Below are 14,640 nucleotides of genomic sequence, written 5' to 3' on the forward strand. Positions count from 1 at the left end.
GGGGATTGTAATTAAAAGCACAAGAAGCTGATCAGTTGGGTTGTCCTCTCAAGAGAGACTGTGTTAACTGAGGATCTGTGGAAGTGAGTCCAAGGAGGCCAGACTGGTCAGTGTATGTGTCCAGAATTGTCCAGAAAAGAGAGTTCCTAGACCTACAAGCAAGAGAACCTGCTTGTGCATCAGGGAAATCCCTAGAATACAGGGGCTCAATGTTATGATCGCCCATCTGACTCTTTGGTTGCAGGACCACTCATAATGTCTGTCATAAGCTGGGTCCCCCCAGAAGCAGACCCTGAGACAAGGGTTTTCAGTGCAAGGAGTTTATTTGGCAGGTGATTCCATGAAGCACTAGTAGGGGAGGGATCTGACAGAGAAGGGTAATAAGCAGTAGCATTTTGCTGAGGGCAGCTGGGAGGCTGGGTAGCACATGCTTCAGAGTTGCTCGTGGTGTGCAAAGTTGTGTGGATGAGGAAGTATGTATCCTTCACTCACAGCAGTCATCACTGAAGGGCTACTCCTGGGGGCATTACCTCATCGACACTTCTGACTTGCTCCATGCATTGGCTTAGCATGCTTTTCTCTGGCTTAACCAGAGAAAGCCCTGGCAAAGAATCACAGGTATTTACAGAAGTAGTCACATCAGTGTGCAAGGGATGGTGAGAGGGACAGCAATAGTATATACTATGTTTTCTGGTAAAGATCTGTAACAGGAAGAAAATGTGCTCGGTGAAGAAGATGAAATTTTCTTCCCTAAGCACTTCTGATTCTCAACAGCAATCAATACGTTGGCACTGATTTTTTTTTTGTTTTTTCCTGCACCGTGCGGCCTGTGGGATCTTACTTCCCTGACTAGGGATTCAACCTGGGCCCTGGCAGTGAAAGCACCGAGTCTTAACCACTGGACCGCCCGGGGAATTCCTGTTGGCGCTGATTTATGCATTGCTCTTTTGTGAGTTTGGCTGGTGTGAGTCGAGAGTGACAGCCCCTTTTTGGGAGTACATGGCAAAATTGAATTCCTTAGATTAAAGAAACCTAGATCAAGTTTGGAAACTGAAAAGTGAAAAATCGCACCAGGCAGGGACCACGAATAAGTGAAGTGGGTGGGAGGAGGAGGAGAATGCACAGGAAGTACTTAGTGTGGTACGTAGCATATAGTAAGTGATCAATAAAAATGATTTACAACAGCAGCAGCAACTATATCTGGGGACAGCTTTAAGGAGGAAGTGGAACCCAAGTGTAACTTATTGAAAGGATGCCAAACAGAGTAGGAAACTAACCAGGAAGAAGTTAAGAAAGAAGTCTCCTTGCCTAACCCTGGCCTCTTGTATAGACCTTGTAATTAGGATGACAGTCATTTTCTATTTTTTGCAGTGATGGCGATTTCTTAGATGTGAGGTTAATTGATAATATGGGTGTGTAACATCTTCTCAGATGTTTTAGATGCTGGTAATTAACCTCTCTGTTCCAGGGGGCTGGGGAGTGGGACAGCCATTAATCATTTGTCTTCTTGGTGTTCTGTCGTCAGCGTCTTTCCATGTCGTCTGCTGCATTGGCTTTGACACATGAGAAGCGCCAACATGGAGGAATACAAAAGCGAGTCATAGTGTCTGGGTAGCCAGAGAGAGTTGACTTTCTATTCATGTGGCTGAGATGAGATCTGGTTTATCCATCAGGCACTGTGAGGTCAGTGCTAGGAGTTTATGAGCCTTACAAAGGCCTGTGGGAATATTTGCACCCTAAAAAGGAATGTGGCCTCTGAAATATGAAAAGAAAACCATAAAATTGAAAAAAATTAAATTTTATTTTTCCCTCACTTTACTGAGGTATAATTGACAAGTAAAAATTGTATATACTTAGGTTGTACAATGTGACTTTAAGGTATACAGTGTGATGATTTAATATGTGTATACACTGTGAAATGATTACCGCAGTCAAGGTAATTAACACATCCATAACCTCATATAGTTATTTTTTGTATTATGTTTTTTTGTGGATGAGAACACCTAAGATCTACTCTTTCAGCAAATTTCAAGCAGACAATACAGTATTATTAATTATAATCACAGTGCTGTACATTAGATTCCCAGAACTTATTCATTTTATAACTGAAACTTTATATCCTTTGACTAATATCTCCTCATTTTCCCCACCCACCAGCCCCTGGCAACCACCCTTCTCTCTGGTTCTGTGAGTTCTACTTTATAAACTGAAATTGATAGGTTTCATTCCATGAAACACTGTACACATTGTAACATATGTCAGTTAGTCAATGGAATAGCCAGATGAAGAGGCTTCTGCCCCAGTGGAGTTGGGGTGTGCCACCCTTCCAGCACAGGGATGGGAAGCTCTCTGAATCCTGCTGTTTGGGGTTTTTATGGAGATTCCATCACATAGGCATGATTGATTAAATCTTTGGCCTTTGATGATTAACTCAAATCTCCAGCCCTTCTCCCCTTCCTGGAGGTTGGGAGGGGGTTTAGGGCTGAAAGTTCCAACCCTCTAATTATGCCTTGATCTTTCCATGACCAGTGCCCATCCTGAAGCTCTCTAGGGCCTCCCAGCCAGCTGTCATCTCATCAGCATAAAAAAGATACACTTAACACTCCAGAGATCCTAAGGGTCTTAGAAGCTCTGTGTCAGAAACAGGGGACTAAGACCAAATATTGGGTTGGTCAAAATGTTCATTTTCCCTTACAGAAAAACCCAAACGAACATTTTGGTCAACCCAATATTATCACAAAAGATGCTCCTAGCACCACTATCACTCAGGAAATTACAAGAGTTTTAGGAGCTCTGTGTAAGGAACCAGGGACAGAGACCAAGTATATATTTCGTATTATACCAGAGCCACTAACTATCCCAGGGACTTTAGGTAAGTGGCTTGATACCCCTGATCCTCAGTTTCTGGTGTGTTCTTGGTTGCTGTGAGGACTGACTGAGTTAATACACGTGGAGGATTCAGTATTATACCTCATGCCTGCAATAAATGTACAGTTTCTTCACCCTGAACCGTGAGCCTAGAGAAAAGAGATTGCATAACAGATTTTGAATCACAGTGGTGCAGCTTCCCAATGTTTGTGGATTTAGGGCACTCCTTGGGGGTATAATTAGAATCAGATTATGGCAAAGGTTGACCCCCTCCTAAGAGGAGGTCATCTATTTCCCTCCTCTTAATTTAAATACAGGCTCTACTGCAAGTCACTGTCCCCAGGTGAGCTGAATAATTAATGCCAGTTCTGATAATACTGCCTGGCTCAAAAATGGTTCATTATTACCGATAATAACAACTACCACTGATTAAGTGCTTGTTCTGTACCGTTGATTAAGTGCTTGTTCTGTGCCAGACTCTGCCCTGAGTCCTTTTCTAGCATGGGGTCTAGAGTTAAGCAGTTCAGAGAAATCTTAGTTCAAGTGCCACTCTTGCCTCCTCGGAGCAATTTTTCTTCAGGTAAGTCACTTCCCCTTTCTCTGAGCCTCAGTGTCTTCATCTGTAAAATGGGACAACATGAGCTGCTCCATCAACAAAGTTGTGCTAAAGGTTAAATGCACAATTAATCCAAAGCTTTTTAGCCTGAAGCCAGGCAGGCCGTAAGCACTTGATAAATGTTCACTTTTATTATTATCATCATATTTCTTAATCTTTACAGAAACCCTCTGAGGTAGATATGAAAAACGTTTGGCTGTTTTCATATGGCAACGCTTTGAAATACAGGCGCTTTCAATATTTAATTCCATTTCCCTTTATTATCTTTTTTCACAATGTATTTGGGAGTGGGGATGTAAATTAGCCCCTTATCAACAGGAAAGTGGATATATACATTAGACTCATGCCGCTGAAAATGAATGAGCTCAGGCTCTGTGAATCAACATGGGTGAATCCTCCAAAAAACATAATGTCGAGAGCAATAAAAGCAAGTTGCCCCAGAATGCATATGGAGTTTTATTTCTATAAAGTTTAAAACTATGCAAAGCAGTTGAGTAAGGTTAGGGATACACATTACATACGCGGGTAGTAAAAGTATAGAGACACACATGAGACTGAAAACGCCAAATTCAGAGCAGAGGTTCCCTCTGTGGAGTCGGTGGGGGGTATGGTTGAGGAGGGGCATACAAGAGCCTTCAGATATATTGGGGATGCTTATTTCTTAATCTGCTGTTGGGGGCATTTATTATTCTCTGTGTCCTTGAACATACATCTCAAGTCGGTAATAGTAACCGTCGTGGTCCTAACGCGGGTTGGAAAAGAAATTTCCAGACACAAGGCAGAATGTAAAGAAGTTAGAATTTATTAGAGGGAAGGGTCGCTGCCAGAACAGCGGGCCGACTTCCTAGTAATCTGCGAGAGTCTAGCCCAAACATGTGCTACTGATCAGTTTTTATAGCCAGAAAACAAAGGAATGGTCTAAGGTGAAAATTTCGTTTACTGATTGGTCGAGGCATATATACCTTCCTTCTATAGGGTGGGAGTGGGACAGGGCATATGCCTTTCCTTATTTGGGACAGATTCCCCGTTGCTCAGGTAGGCGTCGCCCAGGTGGGCTCAGGAATTTTGTAACCATCGCAACATAGTGGGGAGGGCAATTAAGAGTCCGGTAGGGGGTGTAATGCTGAAACTTTTTCAGGCAGGGTCGTCCTTTGTCCTTGAAGCACCATTGTCCTTGGAGCACCACAGTAATTTTTAAAAATTGCACCCCAGCCATGGGGAGAGGAATTTGGGGGGGTCCCTCTGTATTCTTGAGATTCCCCCCACCCCACAAACCAGGTTCTTTAACCTTCCTGAAACCAAAGCTTCTCTCCACCCATCTCCATTGCTTCCCAGTGCCTCACTAACAAAGCCCCCAGCCCACCTGGCTCAAAACATAGGTTCCTTGCAACCAGGTTCTCCATTTGCACGTTAAAGGAGCTCTTCCTTGCTTTCCCCACCTGTGTTTTAATTACAGTTCACCTCCCTGGCTTCATTCTGCTCACCTCCAAACACTCCCAGACACGCATTGGCTCTTTTGTGGGGGGTGGGAGAGAGAAGGCAGGAGATGTACTTATTACTGCAGAAATGGGACCAACCTTAACAGGGGAAGGGCTGAGACAAGTCATGTTATAAATGGGGCTCCCCGACTCCAATTCCAACATCTTTATAAGAGTGAAGTTTTATTAAAATGAACACCAAAAGTAGTCTTGAAGTGAAAAGGGAATACAATATACCTGTCCTCACCCTCCAACATACTGCCTAGTTGTGTGTGTGTGTGTGTGTGTGTGTGTGTGTGTGTGTGTGTGCGTGTGTTGGTTGCAGATGACCGGAGGAGCAACATTTGCCAGGCAATCAGCTCTGGCCTTCGCAACAACTGACCCTTTGATCTGGAACTCCAAGGTAGGAGGAGTTCTAAATTAGTATATTTTCCAGGTGACTGAAACATACACCCCTGAGGTCATCTATATTTACATGCAGAACATGAGGTTCAGAGAGGTTAAGTGATTTTCCCAAGGGTACACAGCTGGTAAAGTGGCAGAGCTGATACCTGGTACCTAGATCTGTCTGAGGTCATGGGCTGTGTTTCTATTTGCTAGTGTGTTGTTAAAACTTTTCTGTTTTACTGAGGGTGATTTTAATGGCAGTCATTCCAAGACTCACCCCCTTTTAAAATTGTTTTGCTCTCTAAAAGAGGGTACAGGAGATTGGTTCGGATGGTGGAGTAGAAGGACGTGTGCTCACTCCCTCTTGGGAGAGCACCAGAATCACAACTAACTGCTGAACAATCGTCGACAGGAAGACACTGGAACTCACCAAAAAAGATACCCCACATGCAAAGACAAAGGAGAAGCCGCAATGAGACGGTAGGAGGGGTGCAATCACAATAAAATCAAATCCCATAACTGCTGGGTGGATGACTCACAAACTGGAGAACACTTATACCACAGAAGTCCACCCACTGGAGTGAAGGTTCTGAGCCCCACGGCAGGCTTCCCAACCTGGGGGTCTGGCAGCGGGAGGAGGAATTCCTAGAGAATCAGACTTTGAAGGCTAGCAGGATTTGATTGCAGGACTTCGACAGGACTGGTGGAAACAGAGACTCCACTCTTGGAGGGCACACACAAAGTAGTGTGCGCATCGGGACCCAGGGGAAGGAGCAGTGACCCCATAGGAGACTGAACCAGACCTACCTGCTAGTGTTAGAGGGTCTCCTGCAGAGGTGGGGGTGTGGCTGTGGCTCTCCGTGGGGACATCGACACTGGAAGCAGAAGTCCTGGGACGTACTCCTTGGTGTGAGCCCTCCCAGAGTCCGCCATTAGCCCCACCAAAGAGCCTGGGGAGGATCCAGTGTTGGGTCACCTCAGGCCAAACAACCAACAGGGAGGGAACCCAGGCGCACCCATGAGCAGACAAGTGGATTAAAGTTTTACTGAGCTCTGCCCACCAGAGCAACACCCAGCTATACCCACCACCAGTCCTTCCCATCAGGAAGCTTGCACAAGCCTCTTAGATGGCCTCAGCCACCAGAGGGCAGGCAGCAGAAGCAAGAAGAACTACAGTTCTGCAGCCTGTGGAAAGAAAACCACATTCACAGAAAGACAGACAAAATGAAAAGGCAGAGAACTTTGTACCAGATGAAAGAACAAGATAAAACCCTAGAAAAACAACTAAATGAAATGGAGATAGGCAACCTTCCAGAAAAAGAATTCAGAATAATGATAGTGAAGATGATCCAGGACCTCGGAAGAAGAATGGAGGCAAAGATCGAGAAGATGCAAGAAATGTTTAACAAAGACCTAGAAGAATTAAAGAACAAACAAACAGAGATGACCAGTGCAATAACTGAAACGCAAACTACACTGGAAGGAATCAGTAGCAGAAAAACTGAGGCAGAAGAACGGGTAAGTGACCTGGAAGACAGAATGGGGGAATTCACTGCTGCAGAACAGACTCAAAAAAGAATGAAAAGAAATGAAGGCAGCCTAAGAGACCTCTGGGACAACATTAAACGCAACAACATTAGCATTATAGGGGTCCCAGAAGGAGAAGAGAGAGAGAAGGGACCCGAGAAAATATTTGAAGAGATTATAGTCGAAAACTTCCCAAACATGTGAAAGGAAATAGCCACCCAAGTCCAGGAAACGTAGAGTCCCAAGCAGGATAAACCCAAGGAGAAACATGCTGAGACACATAGTAATCAAACTGACAAAAATTAAAGAAAAATTATTGAAAGCAACAAGGGGAAAATGACAAATAACATACAAGGGAACTCCTGTAAGGTTAACAGATGATTTCTCAGCAGAAACTCTACAAGCCAGAAGGGGGTGGCACGATATATTTAAAGTGATGAAAGGAAGAACCTACAACCAAGATTACTCTACCTGGCAAGGATCTCATTCAGATTCAACGGAGAAATCGAAAGCTTTACAGACAAGCAGAAGCTAAGAAAATTCAGCACCACCAAACCAGCCCTACAGCAAATGCTAAAGGAACGTCTCTAAGTGGGAAGTACTCCCACAAGAGAAGAAAAGGACCTACAAAAGGAAACCCATAACAATTAAGAAAATGGTAATAGGAACATACATATCGATAATTACCTTAAACATGAATGGATTAAATGCTCCAACCAAAAGTCACAGGCTTGCTGAATGGATACAAAATCAAGACCCGTATATATTGCTGTCTACAAGACACGCACTTCAGACCTAGGGACACATACAGACTGAAAGTGACCGGATGGAAAAAGATATTCCATGCAAATGGAAATTAAAAGAAAGCTGGAGTAGCAATACTCATATCACATAAAATAGACTTTAAAATAAAGAACGTTACAAGAGACAAGGAAGGACACTACATAATGATCAAGGGATCAATTCAAGAAGAAGATATAACAATTATAAATATATGTGCACCCAACATAGGAGCACCTCAATACATAAGGCAACTGCTAACAACTATAAAAGAGGAAATCAACAGTAGCACAATAATAGTGGGGAACTTTAACACCTCACTTACACCAATGGACAGATCATCCAGACAGAAAATTAATAAGGAAACACAAGCTTTGAATGACACAATAGACCAGATAGATTTAATTGATATTTCTAGGACATACCATCCAAAACCAGCAGATTACACTTTCTTCTCAAGTGCACACGGAACATTCTCCAGGATAGATCACTTCTTGGGTCACAAATCAAGCCTCGGTAAATTTAAGAAAATTGGAATCATATCAAGCATCTTTTCCGACCACAACGCTATGAGATTAGAAATGAATTACAGGGAAAAAAATGTAAAAAACACAAACACATGGAGGCTAAACAATACGTTACTAAATAACTAAGAGATCGCTGAAGAAATCAAAGAGGAAATCAGAAAATACCTAGAGACAAATTACAGCGAAAACATGACGATCCAAAACTTATGGGATGCAGCAAAAGCAGTTCTAAGAGGGAAGTTTGTAACAATACAAGCCTACCTCAAAAAACAAGAAAAATCTCATAAAAAATCTAACCTTACACCTAAAGGAACTAGAGAAAGAAGAACAAACAAAACCCAGAGTTAGTAGAAGGAAAGAAATCATAAAGATCACAGCAGAAATAAATGAAATAGAAGCAAAACAATAGCAAAGATCAATAAAAGCAAAAGCTGGTTCTTTGAGAAGATAAACAAAATTGATAAGCCATTAGCCAGACTCATCAAGAAAAAGAGGGAGAGGACTCAAATCAATAAAATTAGAAGGGAAAAAGGAGAAGTTACAAGGTACACTGCAGAAATACAAAGCATCCTAAGAGACTACTACAAGCAACTCTATGCCAATAAAATGGACAACCTGGAAGAAATGGACAAATTCTTAGAAAGGTATAACCTTCCAAGACTGATTGAAATAGAAAATAGAAAATATTTTCTTCCAATAGAAAATATGAACAAGCCAATCACAGGTAATGAAATTGAAACTGTGATTAAAAATCTTCCAACAAACAAAAGTCCAGGACCAGATGGCTTCACAGGTGAATTCTATCAAATATTTAGAGAAGAGCTAACACCCATCCTTCTCAAATTCTTCCAAAAAATTGCAGAGGAAGGAACACTGCCAAACTCATTCTATGAGGCCACCATCACCCTGATACCAAAACCAGACAAAGATACTACAAAAAAAGAGAATTACAGACAGATCTCACTGATGAATATAGATGCAAAAATCCTCAACAAAATACTAGCAAACAGAATCCAACAACACAGTAAAAGGATCATACACCACGATCAAGTGGGATTTATCCCAGGGATGCAAGGATTCTTCAATATACGCAAACCAGTCAATGTGATACACGGTATTAACAAATTGAAGAATAAAAACCATGTGATCATCTCAATAGATGGAGAAAAAGCTTTTGACAAAATTCAACACCCGTTTATGATAAAAACTCTCCAGAAAGCGGGCATAGAGAGAACGTACCTCAACATAATAGAGGCCACATATGACAAACCCACAGCAAACATCATTCTCAATGGTGAAAAACTGAAAGCATTCCTCTAAGATGAGGAACAAGACAAGGATGTCCACTCTCGCCACTATTATTCAACATAGTTTTGGAAGTCCTAGCCACAGCAATCAGAGAAGAAAGAGAAATAAAAGGAATACAAATTGGAAAAGAAGGAGTAAAACCGTCACTGTTTGCAGATGACATGATGCTATACATAGAGAATCCTAAAGATGCCACCAGAAAACTACTAGAGCTAATCAATGAATTTGGTAAAGTTGCAGGATACAAAATTAATGCACAGAAATCTTTGGCATTCCTATACGCCAAAAATGAAAAATCAGAAAGAGGAATTAAGGAAGCAATCCCATTCACCTTTGCAACAAAAAGAATAGAATACCTAGGAATAAACCTGCCTAGGGAGGTAAAAGACCTGGACTCAGAAAACTATAAGACACTGATGAAAGAAATCAAAGATGACACAGACAGATGTAGAGATACAGCATGTTCTTGGATTGGAAGAATCAATATTGTGAAAATGACTATACTACCCAAAGCAATCTACAGATTCAATGCAATCCCTATCAAATTACCAGTGGCAATTTTTATAGAACTAGAACAAAAAATCTTAAAATTTGTATGGAGACACAAAAGACCCCGAATAGCCAAAGCAGTCTTGAGGGAAAAAAACGGAGCTGAAGGAATCAGACTCCCTTACTTCAGACTATACTACAAAGCTACAGTAATCAAGACAATATAGTACTGGCACAAAAGCAGAAATATAGATCAATGGAACAGGATAGAAAGCCCAGAGATAAACCCACGCACCTATGGTCAACTAATCTATGACAAAGGAGAAAAGACAGTCTCTTCAATAAGTGGTGCTGGGAAAACTGGACAGCTACATGTAGAAGAATGAAATTAGAACACTCCTTAACACCATACACAAAAATAAACTCAAAATGGATTAGAGACCTAAATGTAAGACCGGACACTGTAAAACTCTTAGAGGAAAACATAGGAAGAACACTGTATGACATAAATCACAGCAAGATCTTTTTTGATCCACCTCCTAGAGTAATGGAAATAAAAACAAAAATAAACAAATGGGACCTAATGAAACTTCAAAGCTTTGCACAGCAAAGGAAACCAAAAACAAGACGAAAAGACAACCCTCAGAATGGGAGAAAATATTTGCAAACGAATCAACGGACAAAGGATTAATCTCCAAAATATATAAACAGCTCATGCAGCTCAGTATTAAGGAAACAAACAACCCAATCCAAAAATGGGCAGAAGACCTAAACAGACACTTCTCCAAAGAAGACATACAGATGGCCAAGAAGCACATGAAAAGCTGCTCAACATCACTAATGATTAGAGAAATGCAAATCAAAACTACAATGAGGTATCACCTCACACCAGTTAGAATGGGCATCATCAGAAAATCTACAAACAACAAATGCTGGAGAGGGTGTGGAGAAAAGGGAACCCTCTTCCACTGTTGGTGGGAATGTAAATTGATACAGCCACTATGGAGAAGAGTATGGAGGTTCCTTAGAAAACTAAAAATAGAATTACCATATGATCCAGCAATCCCACTACTGGACATATACCCAGAGAAGAGCATCATTCAAAAAGACACATGCACCCCAATGTTCATTGCAGCACTATTTACAATAGCCAGGTCGTGGAAGCAACCTAAATGCCCATCGACAGACGAATGGATAAAGAAGTTGTGGTACATACATACAATAGAATGTTACTCAGCCATAAAAAGGAACAAAATTGAGTCATATGTAGAGACGTGGATGGATCTAGAGACAGTCATACAGATTGAAATAAGTCAGAAAGAAAAATATCGTATATTAACGCATATATGTGGAACCTAGAAAAATGGTACAGATGAACTGGTTTGCAGGAAAGAAATAGAAACACAGATGTAGAGAACAAACGTATGGACACCAAGGGGGGAAAGCAGCAGGGGGTGGGGGTGGTGGGATGAATTGGGAGATTGGGATTGACATGTATACACTAATATGTATAAAATAGATAACTAATAAGAACCTGCTGTATAAAGAAATAAATAAAATCCAAAAATTAAAAAAAAAGGGGGGGCTTCCCTGGTGGCACAGTGGTTGAGAATCCGCCTGCCAATGCAGGGGACACGGGTTCGAGCCCTGGTCTGGGAAGATCCCACACGCCACAGAGCAACTAGGCCCGTGAGCCACAAGTACTGAGCCTGCGCGTTGGGAGCCTGTGCTCCGCAACAAGAGAGGCCGCGATAGTGAGAGGCCTGCGCACCGCGATGAAGAGTGGCCCCCGCTTGCCGCAACTAGAGAAAGCCCTCGCACAGAAACGAAGACCCAACACAGCCAAAAATAAATAAATAAATAAATTAAAAAAAAAAAAAAGAGGGTACAGAAACAATTTAACTTTCTCCATGTTATAAAATTCAGTTATCCATCCTTTCTGAAGTTATACTCTCAGCTGTAGCTGAGGGGCAGATGGGTAAAGAAGCTAACATATATTCACCTACTACCACGTGCCAAGCATCTGCTAGACATCTTACATATACTTATTTGTGTTCCCTATTCTCTGTTATTCTCATTTTACAGATGGAGAAACTGTGGCTCAGTGTATTCATTGTCACCGTATATCAAATTAACAGCTTTAAACAACAAACATTTATGGTCTTTCATAGTTTCTGAGGGTCAGTGTTTCAGGAGCAGATTAGCTGGGTGGTTCTGGCTGAGGATTTCATGAGGTTGCACTCAGAATGTGGCAGGGGCTGCAGTCATCTGAGGCCTGACTGGTGCTGGAAAATTTACTTCCATTCACATGATTGTTGGCGGAAGGCCTCAGTTCCTAGCCTCATGGATCTTTCCATAGAGCTGCCTGTATGAATGACCTCACAACACAGAATGGTCCAGGAGAGACGGAGACCAAGATGGAAGCCATAATGCCTTTTTTGACTTAGTCTTTGTAGTTGGACACTGTCAATTCTGCTTTATTCTATTTGTTAGAAGGGGAGAATTAGGCTCTACCTCTTGAAGGTGGAAGTATTAAAGAATTTGTAGACATGTTTTAAAACCGCCACACTCAGGGAGGTGCCATCACCTGCCAAAGTTCATAGAGTTTGTCAGTGGTAGAGGTTAGACGCAACCACAGTTCTAGATGGTTCCCCACTCTTTTTTTTTTTTTTTTTCTAAAATCTTGTAGGGACTTTTGTTTTTGTTTTTTTTTTTACTTTTGGCTGTGTTGGGTCTTCGTTTCTGTGCGAGGGCTTTCTCTAGTTGTGGCAAGCGGGGGCCACTCTTCATCGCGGTGTGCGGGCCTCTCACTATCGTGGCCTCTCTTGTTGCGGAGCACAGGCTCCAGACGCGCAGGCCCAGTGATTGTGGCTCAGGGGCCCAGTCGCTCCGCGGCATGTGGGATCTTCCCAGACCAGGGCTCGAACCCATGTCCCCTGCATCGGCAGGCAGATTCTCAACCACTGTGCCACCAGCGAAGCCCCCCACTCTTTTCTTTTCACTGTTCTGTGATTTCTCCCTGACTGAGGAATGGAGAGCTCTTTGCCCTTACGCTAATTAGCCCCAGACTGCAAGCCTCGTTATTTGCCTTTAGAGCTCCCCTCTTTCTGTCTCTATCGTCCATCACACCTAAGCAGCATCCTTCTTATTCTAAATTGGAATTTTGAATCTCCTGTGAAAATGGGAAACCTGGTAACTTTTAGTGTGAATTGTGTGTAAATCAAGAGTCTGTAGGCTCTGAGTGAATATTTGGGGTTTCTCCTTTATCAGGTGGCTTTTATAACATTTTGGAGTGTTCTGAGAGCTTTCTTCCTCTATTCCTGATTCTTCATCTCTCAGATCATAGAGGTTGTGGGTAGCTTTTGGATGAAATAATGATAATTATAAGGGTCTGTTTAATTTATCCTTTGTATAACTCTTCAGAGTTTTCAAAGGTCATTTATATGCAGCATATCACTTGATTGTCATAAAAGATCCATTAATAAAATGGGGGCAAGTGATATGATCTTCTGGATAAGTTTAGTGTTGAGCCACCACTTATCTAGGTATCTTCATTCTCTGGGTACCTGCTTGGCACTGCGTCCTTTTCCCCTACAGGCCACTCCTCTTTCTGCTGGGTCCTACCGTAGGCAGAGCAATAGGAGCTTGTGGTCTTGGAATTGTAGGGGAGGAAAACTTTTCTTCTACCCTCTTAAGTTCCGTCATGCAGGACTGTAATTAAACACAAAAGACAGATTAACAGAAGAAAAGACAAACAGATTTTATTCATGTTAATATTTTTTTTCACCTTGCTTTCGGAGGTTTTGATTAAAAAGTGCCGTGTATGACAGGGTTTCTTGATCTGCATGTGGAGTTCTGATTTTTTTTTTCACACACACACACTGTATTTTATTTTTACAAGAGATAAATAAACTGACACCAAGCATTGTTAATGGATGACCACAACAAAAGCAACAATGATTGCAATTACCAAACACGAAACACACTCATACTATGTCATAATATTGACATTCAGTCCAGTAATCCTCCACTGTAACAGCTCCTTTACTTTGCAGTGATTTGTATATTTTTTGCCTCTGAGTCCTTGTGGGATTTTTTTTTTTATTCAGACAAAGTCACAGAAATTATAATCATCCTCATCAGTTCACTGAGTCCCATGTAATTAATTTTTTTTTCATCCTGATCTTTTGTTAGCACTTTTTTGAATTCATCAGTTTTCCATTAGAGTTCTGAAAATGCTTATTCATTCAGTTCAGCAGTATAGTCAGTTACCAGAAACCTGTACTTGTCAGTCTTTTCCGTGAATTCCTTGAGAATGAAACCCTTTTGTAGGAACATTTTTGCAAAAGCATCAGAGTACACCCAGAACTGTCTGTAAATGACAAAAGACTTAAAAATGACCATGGTTAAAGATTTGATGAAAGTTCATAATAATGCAATTGACAAGGAAATTTAGTTATTTCTGAGATACACATTTTAAAGTAATAACTAGAATTATGACTTATAACATCATACCAGAACCTATAAGATTTTTAGAAATTTCGTGTAATGTCTGAAACATTTATATTAACATATTTCCATACAAATAACCCAAAGAAAGTTTAGTCTTAGTTGTTTTTTCGTTTGTTTGTTTTTTTGTGTTTTTTTTATACTGCAGGTT

Source organism: Balaenoptera borealis (assembly GCF_965194805.1).
Source record: "Balaenoptera borealis genome assembly, chromosome: 14".
Lineage (NCBI taxonomy): Eukaryota > Metazoa > Chordata > Mammalia > Artiodactyla > Balaenopteridae > Balaenoptera > Balaenoptera borealis.